The sequence below is a fragment of the Orcinus orca genome, chromosome 3 (genome assembly GCF_937001465.1).
Source record: "Orcinus orca chromosome 3, mOrcOrc1.1, whole genome shotgun sequence".
In the NCBI taxonomy this organism is placed as follows: Eukaryota; Metazoa; Chordata; class Mammalia; order Artiodactyla; family Delphinidae; genus Orcinus; species Orcinus orca.
In genome coordinates, this window is record NC_064561.1 from 111,541,762 (window position 1) to 111,568,423 (window position 26,662).

Sequence of the window (26,662 nt, forward strand, 5' to 3'; positions counted from 1 at the left end):
AGTAAATGCACCTGCCATGAGCTACTGTAGGGTAACATCAGGACTGGGCTCTTGGACCCTTGGATTCTCGGCTTCCCACAAGTTCCTGGATCGACTTGGTGAAAACAGATTTTTCATCCAGAGCCAAGGATCTGGAGCTGGTGGGAACTGGATTCACCTCTTAGATCTGTACCCTGTGGCTGACAGGGGCTTTGTGCTCTGGCCAGTGTCAGGCCTGTGCCTCTGAGGTGGGAGAGCCAGGATAAGGACACTGGTCCATCAGAGACCTCCCAGCCCCACATAATATCAAATGGCAAAAGTTTTCCCAGAGATCTCCATCTCAATGCTAAGACCCAGCACCCCTCAACAACCAGCAGACTACAGTGCTGGGCACCCTATGTGAAACAAGTAGCAAGACAGAAACACAATCCCACCCATTAGCAGAGAAGCTGCCTAATATCATAATAAGGTCACAGACACCCCAAAACACACCACCGGACGTAGTCTTGTCCAACAGAAAGACAAGATCCAGCCTCATCCACCAGAACGCAGGCACCAGTCCGCTCCACGAGAAAGCCTACACAAACCACTGAACCAACTTGAGCCACTGGGGGCAGAAACCAAAAACAATGGGAACTACGAAACTGCAGTCTGCAAAGAGGAGACACCAAACACAGTAAGTTAAGCAAAATGAGAAGACAGAGAAACACAGCAGATGAAGAATCAAGGTAAAAACACACCAGACCAAACAAATGAAGAGGAAATAGGCAGTCTACCTGAAAAAGAATTCAGAGTAATGAGAATAAAGATGATCCAAAATCTTGGAAACAGAATGGAGAAAACACAAGAAATATTTAACAAGGACCTAGAAAAACTAAAGAGGAAACAAACAATGATGAACAACAGAATAAAGGAAAGTAAAAGTTCTCTAGAAGGAATCAATAGAATAACTGAGGTAGAAGAATGGGTAAGTGACCTGGAAGACAAAATAGTGGAAATAACTACCGCAGAGCAGAAAAAAAGAAAAAAGAACAAAAAGGATTGAGGACAGTCTCAGAGACCTCTGGAACAACATTGAATGCACAAAAATTCGAATTATAGGGGTCCCAGAAGAAGAACAGAAAAAGAAAGAAGGGAATGAGAAAATATTTGAAGATATTATAGTTGAAAACTTCCCTAATATGGGAAAATAAAGAGTCAGTCAAGTGCAGGAAGCACAGAAAGTCCCAAACAAGATAAATCCAAGGAGAAACATGCCAAGACACATATTAATTAAACTTTCAAAAATCAAATACAAAGAAAAAATATTAAAATCAGCTAGGGAAAAACAACAAATAACACACAAAGGAAACCCCATAAGGTTAACAGCCGATCTTTCAGCAGAAACTCTGCAAGCCAGAAGGGAGCGGAGGCACATATTTAAAGTGATGAAAGGGAAAAACCTACAGCCAAGATTACTCTACACAGCAAGGATCTCATTCAGATTCGACAGAGAAATGAAAACCTTTATAGACAAGTAAAAGCTAAGAGAATTCAGCACCACCAAACCAACTTTACAACAAATGCTAAAGGAACTTCCTTAGGCAGCAAAACAAGAGAAGGAAAAGACCTACAATAACAAACCCAAAACATTTCAGAAAATGGTAATAGGAACATACATATCGATAACTACCTTAAATATAAATGGATTATATGCTCCAGCCAAAAGACATAGACTGGCTGACTGGATACAAAAACAAGACCTGGATATATGCTGCCTACGACACCCCCTTCAGATGTAGGGAAACATAAAGACTGAAAGTGAGCAGACGGAAAAAGATATTCCATGCAAATGGAAATCAAAAGAAAGCTGGAGTAGCAATTCTCATATCAGACAAAATAGACTTTAAAATAAAGACTATTACAAGACACAAAGAAGGACGCTACATAATGATCAAGGGATCAATCCAAGAAGAAGATATAACAATTGTAAATATTTATGCACCCAAAATAGGAGCACCGCAATACATAAGGCAAACATCAACAGTAACTCAATCATGGTAGGGGACTTTAACACCCCACTTTCACCAATGGACAGATCATCCTAAATGAAAGTAAGTAAAGAAACACAAACTTTAAGTGATACATTAAACAAGATGGACTTATTTGATATTTATAGCACATTTCATCCAAAAACAATGGAATACACTTTCTTCTCAAGTACTAATGGAACATTCTCCAGGATAGATCATATCTTGGGTCACAAATCAAGCCTTGATAAATTTAAGAAAATTGATATCATATCAAGTATCTTTTCTGAATACAGTGATACGAGACTACACATCAATTACAGGAAAATATCTGTAAAAAATAAAAACACATGGAGGCTAAATAATACACTAGTACATAACCAAGATTTCACAGAAGAAATCAAACAAGAAATCAAAAAATACCTAGAAACAAATGACAATGAAAACACGATGATCCAAAACCTATGGGATGCAGGAAAAGCAGTTATAACAGGGAAGTTTATAGCTATACATGCCTACCTCAAGAAACAAGAAAAATCTCAAATAAACAATCAAAGATTACACCTAAAGGAACTAGAGAAAGGAGAACAAACAAAACCCAAAGTTAGCAGAAGGAAAGAAATCATAAAGATCAGATCAGAAATAAATGAAAAAGAAACGAAGGAAACGATAACAAAGATCAATAAAACTAAAAGCTCATTCTTTGAGAAGATAAACAAAATTGATAAACCATTAGCCAGACTCATCAAGAAAAAGAGGGAGAGGACTCAAATCAATAGAATTAGAAATGAAAAAGGAGAGTTACAACAGGCACTGTAGAAATACAAACATCCTAAGAGACTACTACAAGCAACATTATGGCAATAAAACAGACAACCTGGAATAAACGGACAAATTCTTAGAAAGTATAATCTTCCAAGACTGAACCAGTAGGAAGCAGAAAATATGAACAGACCAATCACAAGTAATGAAATTGAAACTGTGATTTAAAATCTTACAACAACAAAAGTCCAGGACCAGATGGCTTCACAGGTGAATTCTATCAAACATTTAGAGAAGAGCTAACATGCATCCTTCGCAAACTCTTCCAAAAACTGCAGAGGAAGGAACACTCCCAAACTCATTCTAAGAGGCCACCATCACCCTGATACCAAAACCCGACAAAATTACTATAAAAAAAGAAAATTACAGACCAGTATCACTGATGAACATAGATGAAAAACTCCTCAACCAAACACTAGCAAACAGAATCCAACAACACATTAAAAGGATCATACACCATGCTCAAGTGGGATTTATCCCAGGGATGCAAGGATTCTTTAATATACACATATCAATCAATATGGTACACCATGTTAACAAATTCAAGGATAAAAACCATATGATCATCTCAAAAGATGCAGAAAAAGCTTTTGACAAAATTCAACACCGATTTATGATAAAATCTCACCAGAAAGTGGGCATAGAGGGAAACTAACTCTACGTAATAAAGGTCATATATGACAAACCCACAGCAAACATCATTCTCAATGATGAAAAACTGAAAACATTTCCTCTAAGATCAGGAACAAGACAAGGTTGTCCACTCTCCCCACTATTATTCAACATAGTTTTGGAATTCCTAGCCATGGCAATCAGAGAAGAAAAAGAAATAAAAGGAATACAAATTGGAAAAGAAGAGGTAAAACTGTCACTGTTTGCAGATGACATGATACTATGCACAGAGAATCCTAAAGGTGCCAGCAGAAAACTGCTAGAGTTAAACAATGAATTTGGTAAAGTAGCATGATACAAAATTAATACACAGAAATCTCTTGCTTTCCTATACACTAATGATGAACAATCTGAAAGAGAAATTAAGGAAACACTCCCATTTACCACTGCAACAAAAAGAATAAAATACCTAGGAATAAAACTACCTAGGGAGACAAAAGACCTGTATGCAGAAAACTATAAGACACTGATGAAAGAAATTAAAGATGACACCAAGAGATGGAGAGATATAGCATGTTCTTGGATTGGAAGGATCAATATTGTGAAAATAACTATACTACCCAAAGCAACCTACAGAGTCAATGCAATCCCTATTCAAATTACCAATGGCATTTTTTACAGAACTAGAACAAAAAAATCTTTAAATTTGTATGGAGACACCAAAGACCCCATATAGGCAAAGCAGTATTGAGGGAAAAAAACAGAGCAGGAGGAATCAGATTCCCTGACTTTGGACTATACTACAAAGCTACAGTAATCAAGACAATATGGTACTGGCACAAAAACAGAAACATAGATCAATGGAAAAAGATAGAAAGACCAGAGATAAACCCACGCACCTATGGTCAGCTAATCTATGACAAAGGAGGCATGGATATACCATGGAGAAAAGACAGTCTCTTCAATAAGTGGTGCTGGGAAAACTGGACAGCTACATGTAAAAGAATGAAATTAGAACACTCCCTAACACCATACACAAAATTAAACTCCAAATGGATTAGAGACCTTAATGTAAGACCGAACACTATAAAACTCTTAGAGGAAAACATATGCAGAACACTCTCTGACATAAATCACAGCAACATCTTTTGATCCACCTCCTTGAGTTATGGAAATAAAGACAAAAATATACAAATGGGACCTAATGAAACTTCAAATCTTTTGCACAGCAAAGGAAAGCAGAAACAAGACGAAAAGACAACCCTCAGAATGCGAGAAAATATTTGTGAACGAATCAACGGACAAATGATTAATCTCCAAAATATATAAACAGCTCATGCAGCTCAATATTAAAAAAACAAACAACCCAATCCAAAAATGGACAGAAGACCTAAATAGGCTGCTCAACATCACTAATCATTAGAGAAATGCAAATCAAAACTACAATGAGTTACCACCTCACACCAGTTAGAATGGGCATCATCAGAAAATCTACAAACAACAAATGCTGGAGCGGGTGTGGCGAAAAGGGAACCCTCTTGCACTGTTGGTGGGAATGTAAATTGATACAGCCACTATAGAAAACAGTATGGAGGTTCCTTAAAAACTTAAAATAGAATTACCATATAATCCAGCAATCCTACTACTGGTCATATACCCAGAGAAAACCATAATTCAAGAAGACACAGGTACCCCAATGTTCACTGCAGCACTATTTACAATAGCCAGGTCATGGAAGCACCCTAAATACCCATCGACAGACAATGGATAAAGAAGATGTGGTACATATATACAATGCAATATTACTCACTCATAAAAAGGAATGAAATTGGGTCATCTGCTGAGACGTGGATGGATCTAGAGACTGTCATACAGAGTGAAGTAAGTCAGAAAGAAAAAAAATATATCATATATTACCACATATATGTGGAACCTAGGAAAATGGTACAGATGAACCGTGTTGCAGGGAAGAAATTGAGACAAAGATGTAGAGAACAAACGTATGGACACCAAAGGGGGAAAGTGGCAGGGGGTGGGGGTGTGATGAATTGGGCAATTGGGATTGACATGTATACACTGATGTGTATAAAACTGATGACTAATAAGAACTTGCTCTATAAAAAAAAAGAAAGCAACAAGAAACATCTCAAATAAACAACTTAACCTTACACCTAAAGCAATTAGAGAAAGAAGAAAAAACTCCCAAAGGTAGAAGAAGAAATCATAAAGATCAGATCAGAAATAAATGAAAAAGAAATGAAGGAAACAATAGCAAAGATCAATAAAACTAAAAGCTGGTTCTTTGAGAAGATAAACAAAATTGGTAAAACATTAGCCAGATTCATTAAGAAAAAAAGGGAGAAGAATCAAATCAATAGAATTAGAAATGAAAAAGAAGTAACAACTGACACTGCAGAAATACAAAGGATCATGAGATTACTACGAGCAACTATATGCCAATAAAATGGAAAACATGGAAGAAATGGACAAATTCTTAGAAATGCACAAACTTCCAAAACTGAACCAGGAATAGAAAATATAAACAGACCAATCACAAGCACTGAAATTGAAAGTGTGATTAAAAATCTTCCAACAAACAAAAGCTCAGGACCAGACGGCTTCACAGGCGAATTCTATCAAACATTTAGAGAAGAGTTAACACCTATCCTTCTCAAACTCTTCCAAAATATAGCAGAGGGAAGAACACTCCCAAACTGATTCTGTGAAGCCACCATCACCCTGATACCAAAACCAGACAAAGATGTCACAAAGAAAGAAAACTACCAATATCACTGATGAACATAGGTGCAAAAATCCTCAACAAAATACTAGCAAACAGAATCCAACAGCACATTAAAAAGATCATACACCATGATCAAGTGGTGTTTATCCCAGGAATGCATGGATTCTTTAATATACACAAATCAATCAATGTGATAAACCACATTAACAAATTGAAGGATAAAAACCATATGATCATCTCAATAGATGCAGAAAAAGCTTTTGACAAATTCAACACCCATTTATGATAAAAACCCTTGGAAAGTAGGCATAGGGGGAAATTACCTCAACATAATAAAGGCCATATGTGACAAACTTACAGCCAACATCACTCTCAATGCTGAAAAACTGAAAATTTTTCCACTAAGATCAGGAACAGGACAAGGTTGTCCACTCTCACCAGTATTATTCAACATAGTTTTCAAAGTTTTAACCACAGAAATCAGAGAAGAAAAAGAAATAAAAGGAATCCAAATCGGAAAAGAAGAAGTAAAGCTGTCACTGTTTGCAGATGACATGATACTATACATAGAGAATCCTAAAGATGCTACCAGAAAACTGCTAGAGCTAATCAATGAATTTGGTAAAGTAGCAGGATACAAATTAATGCACAGAAATCTCTTGCTTTCCTATACACTGATGATGAACAATATGAAAGAGAAATTAAGGAAACACTCTCATTTCCCATTGCAACAAAAAGAATAAAATACCTAGGAATAAACCTACCTAAGGAGACAAAAGACCTGTATGAAGAAAACTATAAGACACTGATGAAAGAAATTAAAGATGATAGAAACAGATGGAGAGATCAACCGTGTTCTTGGATTGGAAGAAGCAACATTGTAAAAATGACTATACTAGTCAAAGCTATCTACAGATTCAATGCAATCCCTATCAAACAACCAATGGTATTTTTCACAAAACTAGAACAAAAAATTTCACAATTTGTTGGAAACAAAAAAAAACCCCAAATAGCCAAAGCAGTCTCGAGGAAGAAAAACCGAGCTGGAGGCATCAGGCTCCCAGACTTCAGACTATAATACAAAGGTAGAGTAATCAAGACAGCACAGTACTTGCACAAAAACAGAAATATAGATCAATGGAATAGGATAGAAAGCGCAGAGAAAAACCCACACACATATGGTCACCTTATCTTTGATAAAGGAGGCAAGAATATACAATGGAGGAAATACAGCCTCTTCAATAAGTGGTGCTGGGAAATCTGGACAGCTACATGTAAAGAATGAAATTAGAACACTCCCTAACACCTTACACAAAAATAAACTCAAAATGGATTAAAGACCTAAATGTAAGGCCAGGCACTATAAAACTCTTAGAGGAAAACATTGGCAGAACACTCTATGACATAAATCACAGCAAGATCCTATTTGACCCACCTCCTAGAGAAATGGAAAGAGAAACAAAAATAAACAAATGGGACCTAATGAAACTCAAAAGCTTTTGCATTGTAAAGGAAACCATAAATAAGATGAAAAGACAATGCTCTGAATGGGAGAAAATATTTGCAAATGAAGCAACTGACAAAGGATTAATCTCTAAAATTTACAGGCAGCTCATGCAGCGCAATATTAAAAAAACAAACAACCCAGTCCAAAAATGGGCAGAAGACCTAAATAGACATTTCTCCAAAGAAGATATACAGATTGCCAACAAACACATGAAAGGATGCTCAACATCACTAATCATCAGAGAAATGCAAATCAAAACTACAATGAGGTATCACCTCACACCAGGTAGAATGGCCATTATCAAAAAATCTAGAAACAATAAATGCTGGAGAGGGTGTGGAGAAAAGGGAACACTCTTGCACTGCTGGTGGGAATGTGAATTGGTACAGCCACTATGGAGAACAGTATGGAGGTTCCTTAAAATACTAAAAATAGAACTACCATATGCCCCAGCGATCCCACTACTGGGCATATACCCTGAGAAAACCATAATTCAAAAAGTCATGTACCACAATGTTCACTGAAGCTCTATTTACAATAGCCAGGTCATGGATGCCACCTAAGTGCCCATGACAGATGAATGGATAAAGAAGATGTGGTACCTATATACAATGGAATATTACTCAGCCATAAAAAGAAATGAAATTGAGATATTTGTAGTGAGGTGGATGGATCTAGAGACTGTCATACATAGTGAAGTAAGTCAGAAAGAGAAAAACAAATATCGTATGCTGACACATATATATGTAATCTAAAAAAAAAAAATGGTTCTGAAGAACCTAGGGGCAGGACAGGGATAAAGATGTAGACATAGAGAATGGACTTGAGAACATGGGGAGGGGGAAGTGTAAGCTGGGTTGAAGTGAGAGAGTGGCATGGACATATATTCACTACCAAATGTGAAATAGCTAGTGGGAAGCAGCTGCATAGCACAGCGAGATCAGCTTGGTGCTTTGTGACCGCCTAGAGGGGTGGGATAGGGAGTGTGGGAGGGAGGGAGATGCAAGGGAGGAGATATGGGTATATATGTATATGTATAGCTGATTCACTTTGTTATAAAGCAGAAACTAACACACCATTGTAAATCAATTATATTCCAATAAAGATGTTAAAATAAAAAAAGAAAAGAAATGAGCCCCTTGAGGACAGGGATTATGCTTCATCCATCTTGTATCCTGGGCCCCAGTGCTCAGCCTTGGGCTCAATAAACATTTGTTAAATAAAAAAAAAAAAAAAAGTAAACAAATGGGAAGAAAGTAAATAAAACTATCTTTATTCACTGATGAAATGATCGTCTATGTAGTAAAGTTGAAAGAACTGACAGAAAATCTCCTGGAATTAATAAGCAGTGTTGCATGATACAAGGTTAATATACAAAAGTGAGTTGCTTTCCTATCTACTGGCAATGAACAAGAGGAATTTGAAAGTTAAAAAAAACAACACCACCATATATATTAGCATCCAAAGAATGAAATGTTTAGGCACAAATCTAACTAAATACATACAAGATATAAGTTGATAACTACAAAACTGATGAATGAAATCAAGGAAAAACTAAATAATTGGAGAGATATTCCTTGTTCATGGACAGAAAGACTCAATACGTTAGTTCTCCCCAATTTGATCTACATTCAATGCAATCCCAAATAAAATCCTAGCATGTTATTTTGTGAATATCAGCAAAATGATTCTAATGTTTATTTGCAGAGGAAAAAGAATCATAATAGCCTACACAATGTTGAAGGAGAAGAACAATATTAAAGTCAGGTTATGCTACCTGACTTCAAAATTTACTATAAAGCTATAGTACTCAAGAGAGTGTGCCATTGTTGCAAGAATAAACAAATAGAAAAATGGAACAGAGCAGAGAATTCAGAAATATACCCCATAAATACAGTCAACTGATTACTGATCTTTAACGAAGTACCAAAGGCAGCAAAATGGAACAAAGATAGTCTCTTCAACAAATGTTGCTGGAACTGGACATCCATGCCAAAAAACAAAAGCAGAAAAATGAATCTAGTTATAGACCTTATATTCTTCACAAAAATTAACAAAAAAAAATGGAATTATAGATTGATATGTAGAACACAAAACTGTGAAACCCCAAACGATAACATAGGAGAAAACCTAGATGACCTTAGGTAAGGTGATGACTTTTTAGATGCAATACCAAAGACACAACCTATGAAAGAAATAAGTAATAAGCTGAACTTCATTAAAATTAAAAACTTCTGCTCTGCAAAAGACAATGTCAAGAGAATGAGAAGACTAGCCACAGAATGGGAGAAAATATTTGAGAAAGACACATCTGATAAAGGATGTACTCCAAATATACAAAGAACTCTTAAAACTCAACAAGAAGAATCGACCCAGTTTTAAAAAGGGACAAAGACCTAACAGGCACCTCACTAAAGAAGACATACAGATAACAAATAAGCATATAAAGAGATGCTCTGCATTATATGTCATCAGGGAAACAGCAATGAAATACCAGTACACACCTGTTAGAATGGCTAAAATCTGAAACGCTGACAACAACAAAAGTCAGTGAGGACTTGGAGCAATAGGAGCTCTCATACATTGCTGGTGGGAATAAAACATGGTACAGCCACTTTGGAAGTCAGTTCACAATTTTTTTTAACTAAATATACTATTACCATATGATCCAGAAATTGCAGTCCCTGGTATTTACCCAAAGGACTTGAAAGCTATGTCTGCACAAAAACCTGCACACAGATGTTTATAGTACCTTTATCCATATTCGTCAAAGCTTGGAGGTAACCAAGGAGTCCTTCAGTAGGTGAATGGCTAAATAACCTGTGGTACATCCAGACAATGAATTACTATTAAATGCTAGAAAGAACTGAGCTACCAAGCTGTGAAAAGAAGTGGAAGAAACTTAGGTAAATATTACTCTAGGTGAGAGAAGACAATCTGTAAAGGCTACATACTGTATGATTCCAATCATGTGCCATTCTAGAAAAGGCAAAACTCTGGAGACAGTAAAAAGATCAGTGGCTGCCAGAGTTTAGGGGTGGTGGTTAGGGCGAATAGGCATAATACGAAGGATTCATGATTCTATCCTCAACATTCTATTACCACTCTGGTACCACTCCATAGAAAGATGCACAAAAGTGAAGTTAGAATATTGCTTATAAGTTTAGTTTTTATATTTAAATATTCAGAAATGATTTGTGTTCATCAATGGGGAAGTTATAACCATAATATGATGCAACTATGCCTTGGAATATTATGCAACTTTTAAGAAGAGTGGCATGGACCTATATATACCCAGAGCCACATTAAGGAAAAAATAAAAGCAAAATCTCAAGAAAATATAAAATATACTAAATTTTATTAAATGTAAACAGTATACTTACAAATACATGTGTAAGTGAATGTAAGAGAGATTGGGAGTTTGCACACCATACTGTTTGTGGACGTGAGATGGATAAGTGAGTGGGTAAAGGGACAACTCTTATGGTCTAGACCCCCCCCACACACACAACCCCAGTGGACCAGGTCAAGGCTAGATTTTATCTAAAATCTCATCCTTGCTCAGGACTATTTCTACTTTTGACTTATTTCTTCTTCACAAATTTGTGTGAAGTACACCCTCAGCAAAACACAGGCCTTCTAATCCCTAACTGTATTATTCTAGGGAACCCAACATTGACTGGCAGGTATGAGTGTAAAGGGATATGGTTAAATCAAATTAAAGAATCAAGTATAAGAGTTGGAAAGAGGTTTGTAGATGTTTTTGCATGGAATCAAGGGACACTTCCTCAAGTATGAGGAGCACAGTATTCTTCAAATAGAAAGATAAAGATGAGAAAAGTTTGGGAAACAGTAGCTATAACTTCACACACACTGTTAATAATTTTTCTTTAAGGATTTTTATTTCCAGTATCTTTTAAAGAATGTACTGGTCTTAGACTTTATACTGCAAAATCAAACGTTTGTTCTCAGGCATTGATTTCAGCTGTCCAAATTATTGTGAGAATTGCCTTTTGTATAGCACTCATCTTGTTATGATAGCATCTTTAAATAACTAGTTATAATAATTGGCATGGTAAGAGATGGACCTATTTTGCATCTTTTAAAAATATTTTGATATATATGTTTCAATCTAAATTACTGAGTATTTTTATAAAAATTAAAAGAACAGTATGAGCACTAAAAGCATGTTTTAGGAAACTACACAGCCCCATCAGAGTTGGAAAAACATTATCTCAATCCTTTGTTTTTCTGAGTGTTCACAGGAATTGTATTTTACTTTTAAACCTAAGGAATTAAAAGTTAATCAGATGTTGGTGAGAAGTCAGATAAAATACACATCCATATGCTGTCTGATGAGGACAATGAAACAGTTCTGATAACATTTTAAAAAAATTTTATTTCAATTTTTTAAAACCTAGAAATCACTAATAAAGGGCACTTAGACCTATGAAAGATGACATTAAAGGATATTTGCCATCAGAGATTACCTACCAGCACTATAAATCACATGTCATTTAGTGATGTATCTAAAACTACTTAGTTGGCATGACAAAATCGGAGAGTGATTACATGATTTATGAGGTATAGAGGAGAACCCCTCAAGGGGGAATATTCACAGAGACCAAAATATTTGAACATGGAAAGACTATTTTACTTTCCTTAATATCAATTCAGATTTACATGAGGGGGGAAAATCTAGTGGGTAATTTAAGCACAATTTTATGGTGTTAGATATAAAAGATAAAAAAATTAGAATGCTTCTATCAAAATGATAAACAAGAATAAAAATGCCTGCAGTACTATAAAGACAGGATATAAACTCTTTTTTTCCTCTCAAGAAATAAAAAATATGATCAACAGAAAAAAGAAGGCAGCATATTTTAGAAGATAAAACATGAGCTTGTATTCCTGGTTTAGATTCAATTCCATGATGTATTAATTTTTCAATCTTTGCACTATTATTTAACTTCTCTGTGCCCAATTTACTCATTTATACAATGGAGATTAAAATATCTATTTCATAATACTGTTTTTAAAATTAAATTATCAAACATAAAATCTCTTAGAACCATGCCTAGCATAGAGTTCTGCTCGGTTTTAAATTGATAGCTCTCATTATTTTTAGTATTGGGAAACAAGAGTAAATCAACCATGCATATTTTGTTTTTCTATTGAAATGGCTTCAACTTTACCACAACGTCTATTTAAAAGAATACATGGAGATAAAAACATAAATGCTTGTGTTGTCTGAATGAGGTGTTTCAGGAGCATTAAAATTAATGAAACTAGATAATGGCCTGCAGAACTGATGCTCTGTTCAATGCACTGTTCTGTTTCCAGTAGACTTGGTTAAGACATAGTGGGATGAAGGCAAGAAAATCTTTTTCAAACAGCTCTTTATATGGAAAACTCTTTTGTGGTGCTTCTACATGGTTAAGATGTTTAGGAAGAGACTGATTTTAGACAATTCATCAGTTCTCTCTGGTCTAGTCAAAAACAGTGGCTAACATATCTTAAGGCCTGTTTCTCACACTATTCAAAACATGTTAAATGTATCGATTCCTTTAATCTTATGATAACCTTATAAAGTAGTACTTTTATTCTCATTTGGGGTGGTAGAGATAAATGTGGCAAAGCTCCTGGCTTCATGTTCTGCCAGAGATAGAGGCTCATGAGTTTAAAAACAAGCAAATCAATAAATACACAAATACATAAAATAATTACATGCATAAGTCAGAGACAGGCAAAACTGTGGGTTAATCAAGTCTACCGAAGCCTGGTAGTGTTTTCCTCTTATTTTTGAAGTTTTTACCCAAACTTCCATTCTAGACCTAATATGTATTTTTAGACATCCAACCAGAACATCTTCCAGGACTCTAGGATGGAATGGAGCTCAGAATAAAGCAGCCACAGCAGCCTTTTCTTTCTTAGAGAGAACAAGTCATGGCCAAATAAGAAAAATGAGTGTCTCTCTTTTGTTTTGCATGGCTTTACTTTCAATTCATCACTTCTAAATAGTTGACTACAATTCTAATGGATCTTTCTGACCCCTCCCATCCCAACCAGTATGTATGCATCCCTTCTCCTTCCTAGTAACTTGCTGGTCAAGAATATTTCCTGAGACAACCAAGCTCTGACTTTCCCAATCTTGGGGAAGTTGCTGCTGAGATAAGCCTAAATTCTGTAACTAGGGATGAGAAGAAATTAAAATGAACTCCTTTTTCTCAAAAATTTTAAAAACTTTTATGTTATTCAACTCATTGTAACTTTTTCAATATCAAAAAATAGTGAATACTTTATTTTTTGCATCTTTCTTGATATATTGTTTTTATACTTCTCTCAATTCTACTCTAACTGGTAAACACTAACAGTCTTCAAATATAGCATAAATTGAAAAATAGATGAGCATAGTGTTTTCACACAATGTGTACTGTGTGGTGTTTGCTGATACCATTTATGAAAGAGGTCAGATTTAGCTCAAAGAGCAAAGCCACAGTGTAATGTCAGCCTGGTGTCAGTGAAGGACATTTAAGGAATGCCAACGTCAAGGCAACTATGGCATTTTTCTTCATCAAGTCCTTGGAAAAGAACCAAAACTAGTATTTTCTGATACATAATATGACTATCACTGATGGCATGAAGTTTGGATTTTGGTACTACATAGATACATATTTGAATTAGAATAATTATAATTCATTTAAATATATATTGGAAAATACTCATTTTCCATTAATATGATATTAAGTTTTAAAATATTCCATTTGAAGCAAAAATTATTAGTTAATTTAAAGGCAATAAAGACAGTATTTAGAGAAGGCCAAGTTCATAAATTTGGTACCCGAATGAGTAAAACTGGGGAAATGATGGGCTATACAAATACTATATCCAGGTTGAGACTGAAGAATTTAAAGTTCCTTTGTTTATATCTTGTCTGTGCAGATGGATCATACACTTCCTGAGGCTCCCATAATATCTGGCACATGCCTGAACACATGCCTAAGCAAGGTATTCAAACACCTTTGTGACCTAGATTGATGTGCGTTCAGCTTTACCTTTCCCCACTCCCTGACTTCTAGCCTCAGTAGGTTCCTGCAAAACTTCTGTTTTACCACTTCAACCACTGCAACTCCCTCTACCTACAAGGCCCTTGCCACTCTCCTGTGGCTAATGCCAATGCCTACATATTCAGCTCTGCCTCAAAGCTACCCCTAAACACCCCAGTTGGGGAAGAGCCTCATATCTATCGTCCTATAGCCTCCTGTGAATACCACTGTTCACAGTACAGTAAGCCAGGTAAGCACAAATTATTTCAATACCCTGTGGCAAGATCTGGAAGACAGGGACTTGATTCAAGTCACCTTAGTATTCCCAATACATTGCACAATAACTGGAGCTGTAGGCATTCAATAAGTGTTTACTGTATTTTCTTTATAATAGACTTTTCTTTTCTTTTTTTTTTTTTTTTACTTGCCTTAGAGAAAGTTTTGGAGAAAAGTATTCCCAATAATACAGTCTCTTCTTCCATGAATTACACAAATGTTAGCATTTCCTAAAGTGTGTCTGTACAGAAAAATGGTCTGTGGGGAAAAAATGGTCCTGTGGCCAAATATATTTGGAAATGACTGCCTATTTTCACTCTCATTATGGAAAACCAGCTCTCATCATGATACATGTTAATTCAATAAATATTTATTGAGAATCACACTCAATATAAGAGGTGAATAAGACAGAAATAAACTATGTCCTCATGGATTTTATGATCTATCAGATCTCTGAGAAGTCTTGAAATAAAAAAAAAAAATTTGCCTTGTTCACCAACATGTTCCAATATATTTGATCAGAGATCCTTAATACACATCAATATTCCAGACACACATTATGGAAAATATTGCCCAGCAATGTTACCCAGATTAGATAATGCTTTTTCCTCTCTTAACCTAAGTTTATTCTTTGTATTACTTCTAATTTCCATGACAACTAGGAGAAATTGATAATTCCATAGTAACAGTACATATTATTACTTAAATATTAAAACTAATAGTTAGAAATGTTTAAATTGCAGTTCTATTTGAAGATGCTTTATATTGTTAAAATGCTATTAATTGATTAAAGCATTGAAAATAAAGTGAGGCAAAAGTAAAACGTCATTAAAGACTTGTACTATAGGTAGACATAAACAAAGGTTTGTAAAACACTAATTTACTGATTTGCAGTTGCTAAATGAATACATACTGGATTTACATAGAGTTTAGTTGAATACATGTTCCAGCCTGTGCTGTGATACTGTAGCTTGGTTTCTATAAATTAGTCTAGATTTTTACTACCAGACTAAAATGGAAAATTAGAAAAATTAAAAGAAACAAATCAGGCACCACTCTTCTGTCACATGTAGTTATTTCTTGGGGGAAAAAAGTTGTTGTAAATTATATGGTCAATTGATTTTTTTCTTAATTTTCATATTACTTTCATGAGTTACTAGCCAAAAAAAGAAGTCATTTTATCAGACTTAATTTATCTTGACACCTCACAGCTTTTAAACACCTGTTTCATATTAAAATTTTCTCTTTCTTTGGTGTTAGTAGCTTTTTATATGTTTGTCTCCATCTACTCCCATGGATATTTTTTCTATATTCTCTCTAATGATAACACCTACTATTTTCATCTTTTCACTGGGGGCGTTACCCAAGATTTAATTAGGAGATCTTTTCTGTATAGTTTTCTGTCTATATTTACCTCTATATCACCAGAGATTAAATCAGTACCTCCAACATGCCAGGTGCTCAGAAATATTTGCTAAACTAATGCATGAGATAAAGCTGAATAAACTATGGCAGTTGTGGATGGCATAAAGTAGGAGAAAAGGGGACAGTAGGAGGGATTAAGGCTCACTTAAGGTGCCCCAGGCTTCACTCTTTTGCCACATGAGATATTGACATTACAGAAATTTGAGCTAAATCATGGCTTTATCAATACTAAATGGAACTCTAGTGTTGTTAGAACTTATGTCCAAAACATACGTGTTAGCAAGAGGGACCATGTCTATTTTATTTACCCTTTTATTCCTAGTGCCGTGAACAATGCCTGGAGACATAGTATGCACTCAAATATTTGCCAACAAATAAAGCCAATCAATTAATTGATGAGGAAAAGTATCATCAATATTGTGCCCACAGAATTTTCCACCAGGATGGAAATTAAAAGAGAAATATCTTTTAACAGTCAATTCATCAAATCACAATCTCTGCTTAGGAAATTTCTTGAATTTTAGCATTTCCATGTCTATATTTCTTACTCTTATACGCAATTATGTTAATATTCTAATCATAATATAATATACATTTTCATAACTAAACATAAGAATAATTATATTTATTTTGAGGTCCAAATTACCAGATGGACAGTGATACAACTTCATATTTTATTCAATCATTCCCTATGTATAATATTCCAAAGTTAATTGCAATTGAAGTCATATTTTTAACATTCCTTAACAATAGGACCAGTGTCATACCTTATAATACATAGTATCTAGCTTTTTTGCTATTCATATAGTTGATGCTTAATGAATATTTGGTAATCTAATGAATGATCGAATATTAGGGCTTACTGATACCTTGAGAGCCATAGTCTTCTCAAAGTTTCTTTAAAGTTTGAATTATTTTACAACTTGAATCAACTCAAAAAGATGGCAAAGCCAGTGGTCAGCATCTCTTGACCCTCCTTGCAACGGTGGGCTCCTCATTCTTTCTAACTCTTTATTAACTAAAATTCCAACTCTGAATATGCCACTCACTTAAAAAACTTACACTTCTCTTCCTCATTTCTCCTAATAAAAAGCTGCCTAAATAGTCTCTTGTTTCCTGAAAAGCAATTCTCTGAAATCTGGAAATGATGAAGCCCAGCTTTCCTAAATAGTTCTGTCTTTACCAATCCTTAGGTGCCACCAAGATATCGAGCATTGATATTTGGTGTATAAAATGTACTTGACTAAACTAAAACAAAACTAAGAAATAAGCAAATGCATTATGTTATACAATTCTACTAGATACTTAAAAGTTTTGAACAGTTTTCTCCTCTTTAGAATTTTCTTTAATAATTGTACTTTAAATGTTATTCCTCCCATGAAGCGAGATGAAGATGTAAAGGGGTAAAATGGAATGGACAGAGTTAGTGGGAGAGAAATGTCAAGTCCACGTTAAGCAAATTGTATAACAAAAGGAAACATTTATCAAAAGGAAACATTAATATTTGCCAATAATGACAGTCAAAAAAGAATCAAAGGTCCATTCATGAAGATTACAAAGTCAATTATCTAAAGCTTTAAAAAATGACCTCAAATCTAATTAAAATAAAATTGAGCTAGCGTATTATAATGTTGAAATAGTTGAACCAAATATACGGGTGTCTTGTATGTCCATCTGGAAATTTGAAATTTGGGACAAATTTACTTGACACATTTTTATGTTTAGTTATAAAACTACAAATTGTGTTTAGAATGTTAACATCAACAATTGCATAATAAGGTAGAAATGCACCCTTTTTAGTGTCTTTTCTAGCCTTCTAAAAGTTCCTGGATGAGTAATAAAATATCTATTAATACTTTTATAATGAGCTCTCACTGTAAGAAAAAAACATGTAGCATTTTAAAGCTAGCTGTCATGTAATGTACAAAATAGTGAACATGTTTGTTATTCATTACCTGATACTTTATAGTTATGAATTTTTCATATCCCTGTAGTGTCATCTTACCCCAGCTGCCCTGGCATACATCTGGTTCAAATCAGGGCCAGCCAAACATAAACAAATAAATGAAGTTGAACAGGTAAGTCTTAGAGATCCTTTTCCATGATACAGAGAAAAAATCTTTGTTTTGATTTTAGAAATACTGTAGTGAGGAGGTATTGGTAAAAGGGATTGTTGGTTAATACTAATGAATAATTGAAATTCATTCATATTTTAAAATAGTTGCTGGATATTAACTCTAGAAAACTCAGAACATCCTTAGAACTATGTCATTTTCATATAGCAATAGAAGTTAAGTCCCTAGTCATCCATGCTGCTATACTTGGGACATTACCTCCTGAATTCTTAGTCATGTTTTTATTGCCTTAAGAAATATATTAATTTATATTTCATACATCTCTCATATTCACTTGGCAAAATAATTCTATCATAATATCTCACTAAAGATATTTCAAATATCCCTTTCTCTAAAAGATAGGTAGATTTAGAAGTATGCCTTAAATTGGGATGCCCTAGATTAGTAAGTAAAGTGTACTGTACAATGAGCTGGTTCTGTTGGCACTCTTATTTTCACCATGACACCAAGAGAAATAATATTTACCTAGGAGACACATGCAATATTTTGTGTAATTTCCCAAGAATTTACTGCAATTCAGTCACCTATGTTCTTATATTTTTTTAAATCAAAGTAAGTGAGGATAATGATAGTATAAAAATAACCTTGAATCTTTTCTCTATGGTAAATAAATCACTTATGAAATTTCATATTTTAGTTTTTGTTAATAGAAAACACCTTGGGGGAGATCTCACATGAGATTTTGCCACATACCTCTATAACTGTTAATGTAATGTAGCTGCGTTCTGAGTTAACTTGACTCTTTGTTTTGTTTTTTGGTGTTTTTTTTTTTTTTTTTTGCAGTACGCGGGCCTCTCACTGCTGTGGCCTCTCCCGTTGCGGAGCACAGGCTCCAGACGCGCAGGCTCAGCGGCCATGGCTCACGGGCCTAGCCGCTCCGCGGCATGTGGGATCCTCCTGGACCGGGGCACGAACCCGCGTCCCCTGCATTGGCAGGCGGACTCTCAACCACTGCGCCACCAGGGAAGCCCCGGGAAGCCCCCTAACTGGACTTTTTTGGACCTAAAGTACCTGTTCTCATATCTGAATCAAAATGGTGTCAATATTAAACTAAAGTTAATGTTGAACTTCCATTGGTTCCTAGGTAGAAGTGGACCTGAGGCTTGTTCTATTAAAGATGATCCAGGTTCTTAACTCAACAATTCAATCAGAATCATACAAGCTTTCTCACACTATAATAACTTCCAGAGGGCAGATGAACTAAAATAAAACTCAGATTTCAACAAAAGTTTGGGAAAATATTAGCAAAGTACAAAAGACTAAGAACACTAAGGTAGTTATTTTCAACCTAGTTTTTCCTTGCTTTAAAAAATGCCACTGGCAAGAATAATGATGCTTCCATAATGTTACTAGAGTGCTATATTTTTAAAGCAGCATGTAAGCCTCATAAAAGGGTAATGAGTTCCTTAAGTGATAGTAAAATAAGCTTTCATGTAGAGATATGCTGAGGTACTACTGTTCATGGGCAGCACTAGAGTTGCATTACCTATTTTGTATTGCAATTTTCACTAACAAAAAAAAAAGGAATTACAGTAATGGTCACATTTTCTTCCTCTGACATATAAAAGAACGCTAGTGGAATTCAACTAAGAAAATGGATAAAATCTTATATAAAATTTATACTTATTTGGCCATTCTTCTTTATATAAGCATGTCCTTTGAGTAGCAGTAAATTTCTCTGGCTAATCATAGAATTACCCCCAGATACCTATTTTCAGTTGATTTGGTCTCTGCTCGATTTATCAATTATTACAACTTCATAAAATATGCATACGTCCTTTGACATTTATATTAAGTAACACTTGTCTTCTCCCTTCCATGTAAAATAACAGTCAATAAAAGGAATCATTCAGTATTGGTGAAATATAATTTAATAGAAGACATAAAAAATTGTTTTAAAGTCCTTCAATCTAGTTTCACCCTTCAGGAGAAAAATCTTGTCTATCATGTAATTGAAATCCCCTAAGAATAGAAATTCCATATTAAATTCCATTGGTTAATTGCGTACACAATCAAGAAGACTTTTCTATCCTCTATCACCATTCTTAATTGGATTTCTTGCTCTTTAGCAACAAGAAGAAACAGATGGTTCCAGAAATCAGAAATTTCCAGTAAGCGGCAGGTACATGAAATGTCTTAGTGTTTTGTCATATTAAGTTTGGCAAGGCAACATGTAGAGGAAGGAGAGATTATATCTAAGAAGCTTGTGAGCAAGTTTCTAAAGGATTCAAATGGAAATTATGACTTCCAGGGCAGGTATTTAAAAAGAAATGCTTTTGAATGATAGACCGCAGACAAATAATATAGACTATGGTGAGGAAAAGCCCTTATTCTTAAGTCTGAAGTTAAATCAAAAAAAAAAAAAAAAGCTCAACATGGAAGACTAGAGGATAAAACTTTCTGTGGTTTCATAAAAAGCTAAGCCCATTAGCACCCAACTATTGAAGTGCTTTCTTCCTAACAAATATATGAACTTTTTGCATGAGTTAAATCAAGAAAGATAAAAGTGCCCAAATGCTAAATTCTATTTTCATTGGACAGGGTAAGTGTATATTTCTATTTAGATTACAGACTTTATTTAATAGAAGAGCCAAATGAAAAACTTGGTGCTCCTCTGTAGCCACTCATGTGTAAAAGTCTGTGCATATTTGAAAAATAGAAACAAAGGCAGCTTTTTAATCCTTAAATCTGAAACTAGTTGGTGGGTAGGGCGATCTGCTCAGCCTGAGTGCAACTGGTTCCTCAGTACATAGTCTCAGGCCAGAGGATCATATGAAGCAATTTTAAGACAATTTCTGTATATTTTTATTCCAGATTCCCTATAATTAAAAAAATTAAAATATACCAAGGAATTTGTACATACAAATATACAATGAAATGAGTATTTCCTTCACAGGAGAGGGGGAGAGAATAAGAAATTTATGTTAAGTTCTTCCTAAAAGTCTGGATTTTTAAAAAGTTTTTTTGGGGGACAATTATAATTCTTAATGATATTCAAATCGATTTTAATACCTTATAGCAAAAAAGTGAACTATAAACCAATAATACCCTAATTTATTTTAAACATCTAGACAATAATTGATAAGAAAAATGAAAACCAAAATCAAACTTTAAAAGCAAAAATAATTGAAATATATTCTATAATAAAAAAACACTGTTCTTAAGAAATAACTTGAATTAAGTCATAATTGAAAAATGGATATTAAGTTTTTAAAAATAATGTGTTAAGGAATGGTTTGACTTAAGGAATAAAATGACTGAATATTCAGAGTTAATATTCTCCACCCTAACCAAATAGAGAATAAATATGACAAGTCCCTTGCCTCCAGTCTCACTTTTATTCATTCATTTAATAGTAATTTATGAAGCAATTGTTTGGGCAAACAATGATATATGAAAAATAGCACACAATGTTTATGTTGTTAAAATATTTGTTGATATTATTTGACTGTATTTCTTCCTGTGATTTTCTATTACACTATTTGATTACAAAGGAGCAGATCTCTAGAGATCTTCACGTATCTACCGCCAGAATGTGTTTGCAAAATTCTAAAATAGTCCCCATGACTTTTATCCCCTAGTATTACACTTGTAATCATGTTCTGTTACATGGCAAAGAAATTTTGTGAATATCATTAAGGTTACTCGTTAGTTGCCTTAAAATACGGAGTGGGCTTAACCTTTTTTTTTTTTAATTTTATTTTTTTTATACAGCAGGTTCTTATTAGTTATCTATTTTATACACATTACTGAATATATGTCAATCCCAATCTCCCAATTCATCCTACCACCACCATCACCCCCCCACTTTCTCCCCTTGGTATCCATATGTTTGTCCTCTACATCAGTGTCTCTATTTTTCTAGATTCCACATATATGTGTTAAGATATTTGTCTTTCTCTTCCTTACTTCACTCTGTATGACAGTCTTTAGGTCCATCCACGTCTCTACAAGTGACCCAGTTTCATTCCTTTCTATGGTTGAGTAATACTCCACTGTATATATGTACCACATCTTCTTTATCCATTCATCTGTCAATGGGCATTTAGATTGTTTCCATGACCTGGCTATTGTAAATAGTGCTGCAGTGAACACTGGGGTGCATGTGTCTTTTTGAATTATGGTTTTCTCTGGGTATATGCCCAGTAGTGGGATGGCTGGGTCATATGGTAATTCTATTTTTAGTTTTTTAAGGAACCTCCATACTGTTCTCCATAGTGGCTGTATCAATTTACATCCCCACCAACAGTGCAAGAGGGTTCCCTTTCCTCCACACCCTCTCCAGCATTTGTTGTTTGTAGATTTTCCGATGATGCCCATTCTAACTGGTGTGAGGTGATACCTCATTGTAGTTTTGATTTGCATTTCTCTATGAGCAGAGAGTTTTCTCCAGCTGGCAGCAGAAGGGGAAATCAGGGACTGGAAGCCTGAGGGGAATTTGATGCACTGTTGCTGGCTGGGAAATGGAAGGGCCATGTGGAAAGAACTTGAGAGAGATCCTTAGAAACTAAGGGCACCGCGAGCCATCAGCCAGCAAGGAAACGGGAGCTTTGTTCTATAGGTGCAGGAAACTGGATACTACAACGATAAAGAGGAACTTGGAAGCAGATTCTTCCCATAAGCCTCCAAATAAAAGCCCAGGCTGGCTGACACCTTGATTCTGACTTTGAGAGATCCTAAACCAAGAGCCGAGTGGAGCCCACCTGGACTTCTAACCTACAGAGCTATGAGCAAGTAAATGGGTATTGTTTTAAGCTGCTAAATTCATGATAATACATTACACTCCAATTAAAAAAGAAACGAACAAAAAAAGAACTACCACACCAGGATAAAATTGTTAAAGTAAGCCAAGAAAATAATCTTGAATTTGGAAACCTTAGACCTCAAGGAGACACAGGCCATAATTAATGTATAATAAATCACATGTGGGCTTTAAGGCTCCCAATCCTTTCAGCATAAGGAGAATGGATAAAGTTTCTTATGAGCTTGGAAAGGAGGTTTTTAAAGGACAATGTTAATAGTCAATTCCATATTCAAGAACTTAGATGGTATTGGATTTCTGAGAAGGAGATCTGTCGCCTTTCTCTTCTTCAAGACTTGGCTGAAATTAGGGATTTAATAAACAGATAGGTTTGGGGATCTAACCCACAGAGAGATTTGTGTCATCTTTCCTGGGAAGAGACCAGGAAGAGGTAGTTGGTGATAATAATGGTAAACAAATGGCAAATCATGGTAAATAAATTATAATTATTAACATTTGTTAACTTTATTAAATGTCAGACACTGATGTAAATTAATCAATTATTTCACCTAAAACTTACAAAAAACTTACAAAAATAGTAAGATTAAACTACTATTTCCCCTACTTTACAAGTGGAAAACAGGTACAGAGAATTTAAATACTTTCCCAAATCTCCACAGCAGATAAGTACAGGAGCCGGGATTTGAATCCCAGTACTCTGGTTCCTTGGTTTGGGCTCTTAACCACTAACCTAAGGCTTTCAGAAAGTAGGAAAAAAACAACAGAGGAAACTATTTTCATGATGTTTTTAGGCAAATGGTCTAGAGAGACACTATGATACACCTGTTTGTCCCATCCCAATACACACATCTCTAAATGGCATGAGGGCAAGACAATAATTCTTCTGTGTCCACATATGTGAGTAGTGAAAGATCATAGATGGATGGCCTCACCATTTTTCCAATATATGGTGGGATCATCAGAAGAGTAAACATTCTTTGCACCTGAAAGGGGCAAAGCATTAGTAGAGAACTGAACCTAAAAATAGCTAAAATCAGGTAAAAGAACAAGAAGGCCCCCAAAAGTTTGGTCAACCCTGGGAGCTAACTATGCCCATTTCTACTCCACCTTATATAAAGCATTCTTAAATACAAGTCTCACATTTTATTTTGATATTGAAATACATGGATGTTTTACAAATAACAGGATTTAATCCATTTTGTTCATTAGGTATTTTGTGCAAAGAGGTTTCCTAACTTACTTTGTATATATCTATTATAGGTTAACCTTCTGAAAAAAGTTTTCAGTATTAAAAAAAATCTACATTATCTACATATTTTAATTATATAACTATGAATGTATGGATATCAGGTAGTCTAAAATATAAGAAATAATCTGGAAAAACTAAATATTGAACCACATTTTATCAGAATTGCTTTGGTATATAAGTAAAATTTTAATCTACTTATGTGCTTTATTAATTTTATATCTACATATTCAATGGAAATTTTAGATATGTACATATGTTTATATTTACTTTTCCTTTATTGTCAACTCTTATTTTAGTATATGTCAGCAAAGCAAAATAAACAAAAAGAAAACAAAAACAACAGATGTTTCTTGCAAAGACCAAATAAAAAGTGTGCATTACATTTATACCTCTATTTTTAGCAACCAGAATGAGATCATATATTAATTCTATGTACTGATAAATGATGCCAAAATGTATAATATCATACATTTAGTTTTAAAGTGAAACCTAGAAATTTTAGTTAGATCTAAACTTAGCTGTGTCTCTTCAGATTCATCACTTGGTACCATATGTTGTGTTTCTGATCACAATTCTCATAATCTGTGGAGAGGCTACAGATGTCTGCCTTTAAATAAAAACAGCAATCAGTTTGCTAAAGAGTGGACATGGGCCACATTTCTAATTTTAAGTTGGAAAATTTGTTCCATTTTACAGATTTATTTTTACCCCTGAAAAGTCCTAACAAGATTTGCTAAGTTTGACTATTATAGACAGTTCATTTTTTATCAGTTTATCCATTTCAGGTAATATTTTTCAAAGATCCATACTAAGGCTATGTTCTGAAATTTAATGCAGTAGTTACTTTCACTTACTACTTTAAAAAATTTTTTGAGTGTAAGTGAATTTATAATTTCCTCTTTCCTGATCATGGATGATCTCAAAACACTTTCACTCTTTACTCTCAATTGTGTAAATCTGTCAGTGAATGGAAAAAGATTTCTATATTTACATTCGAGACATTCCTAGAAATTTAATCCTACAAGTTAGGAATTGTTATTGAATAACTTAACGATTGTTATTGAATAATTCATCCAACTTATGGATAAAGAAACTAAGGCTCAGAGAAATTGAGTTGAGTCACAAAACTAGAGTGGCAGATTTAGAGCCCAATCAAGGAAAAGTGATTCACTCAACTAAGTTAAAGAAGCTATACTTAGAATTGTTGGACAGTGTTAGCTAACACAGGCATATTTTGTATTTCCGTTCCCAGGTTTTCAAACACTTATATTTAATTATTTTCCTATGTTTAACTACTCCCTTGAAGTTCAGACATGAAGTGGTACTGTATATTTTAAAAAACTAAAAAGCATACAATGTGTATATAAATGTGTAGATGTTCAGCAGTACATAATATTATTAATCTTTCCAAAGCATAACTTTCAGAGGGAATGATCTACATATATTTAAACATAGAGTTTCAATGAAAGTGATTATTTCTGGATGCTGCCATATCTATTTCTAAATATTTTAATTTTGCCTAATTTTATTGGAATTCTATAGTAGTTATTTATTAATAATTTAGGACCTCTCTTTCTCTCTTTGTAGGTCTCTTTATTCTTAAATTATTTTCTAGGAATGGCTTTCCTTCTTGTAAATCCCAATTCACATTTTTTGAACTGTGCATAAACAGGTAAAAGTTGATTCCAGAGGGAATATATTAGCTGGCTCAGGACACATCTGATACTCCAACTCCATGATAAATCAAGAAAACCATGTCATTTTGGATAAGAAAAATGACATGGTTTATCTCCAGTACTGTTAATATTCTTTGGTAATTTCTTGAAACTGTCATACAGCTAGAACTATCATAAAAATTGATGAAATAAATGTGGCATTTCCAGAGGTTAAGTTGGCACAATTTTTCATTAAAAAAATACCATTGATACAGAAAATTGCTAAATTTACTGAATGCGTGTGCCTTAGATGTTTTGTATTTCATTAATTTAGTCATTCTAAAACAGCAATAGCGACTGTTAGTTAAAACCAATCAGGGCTCTTACTCTACAAGAGTAATGCTACCTGTTACTGATATGGAAGAAGTCTGGGCATAGTGAT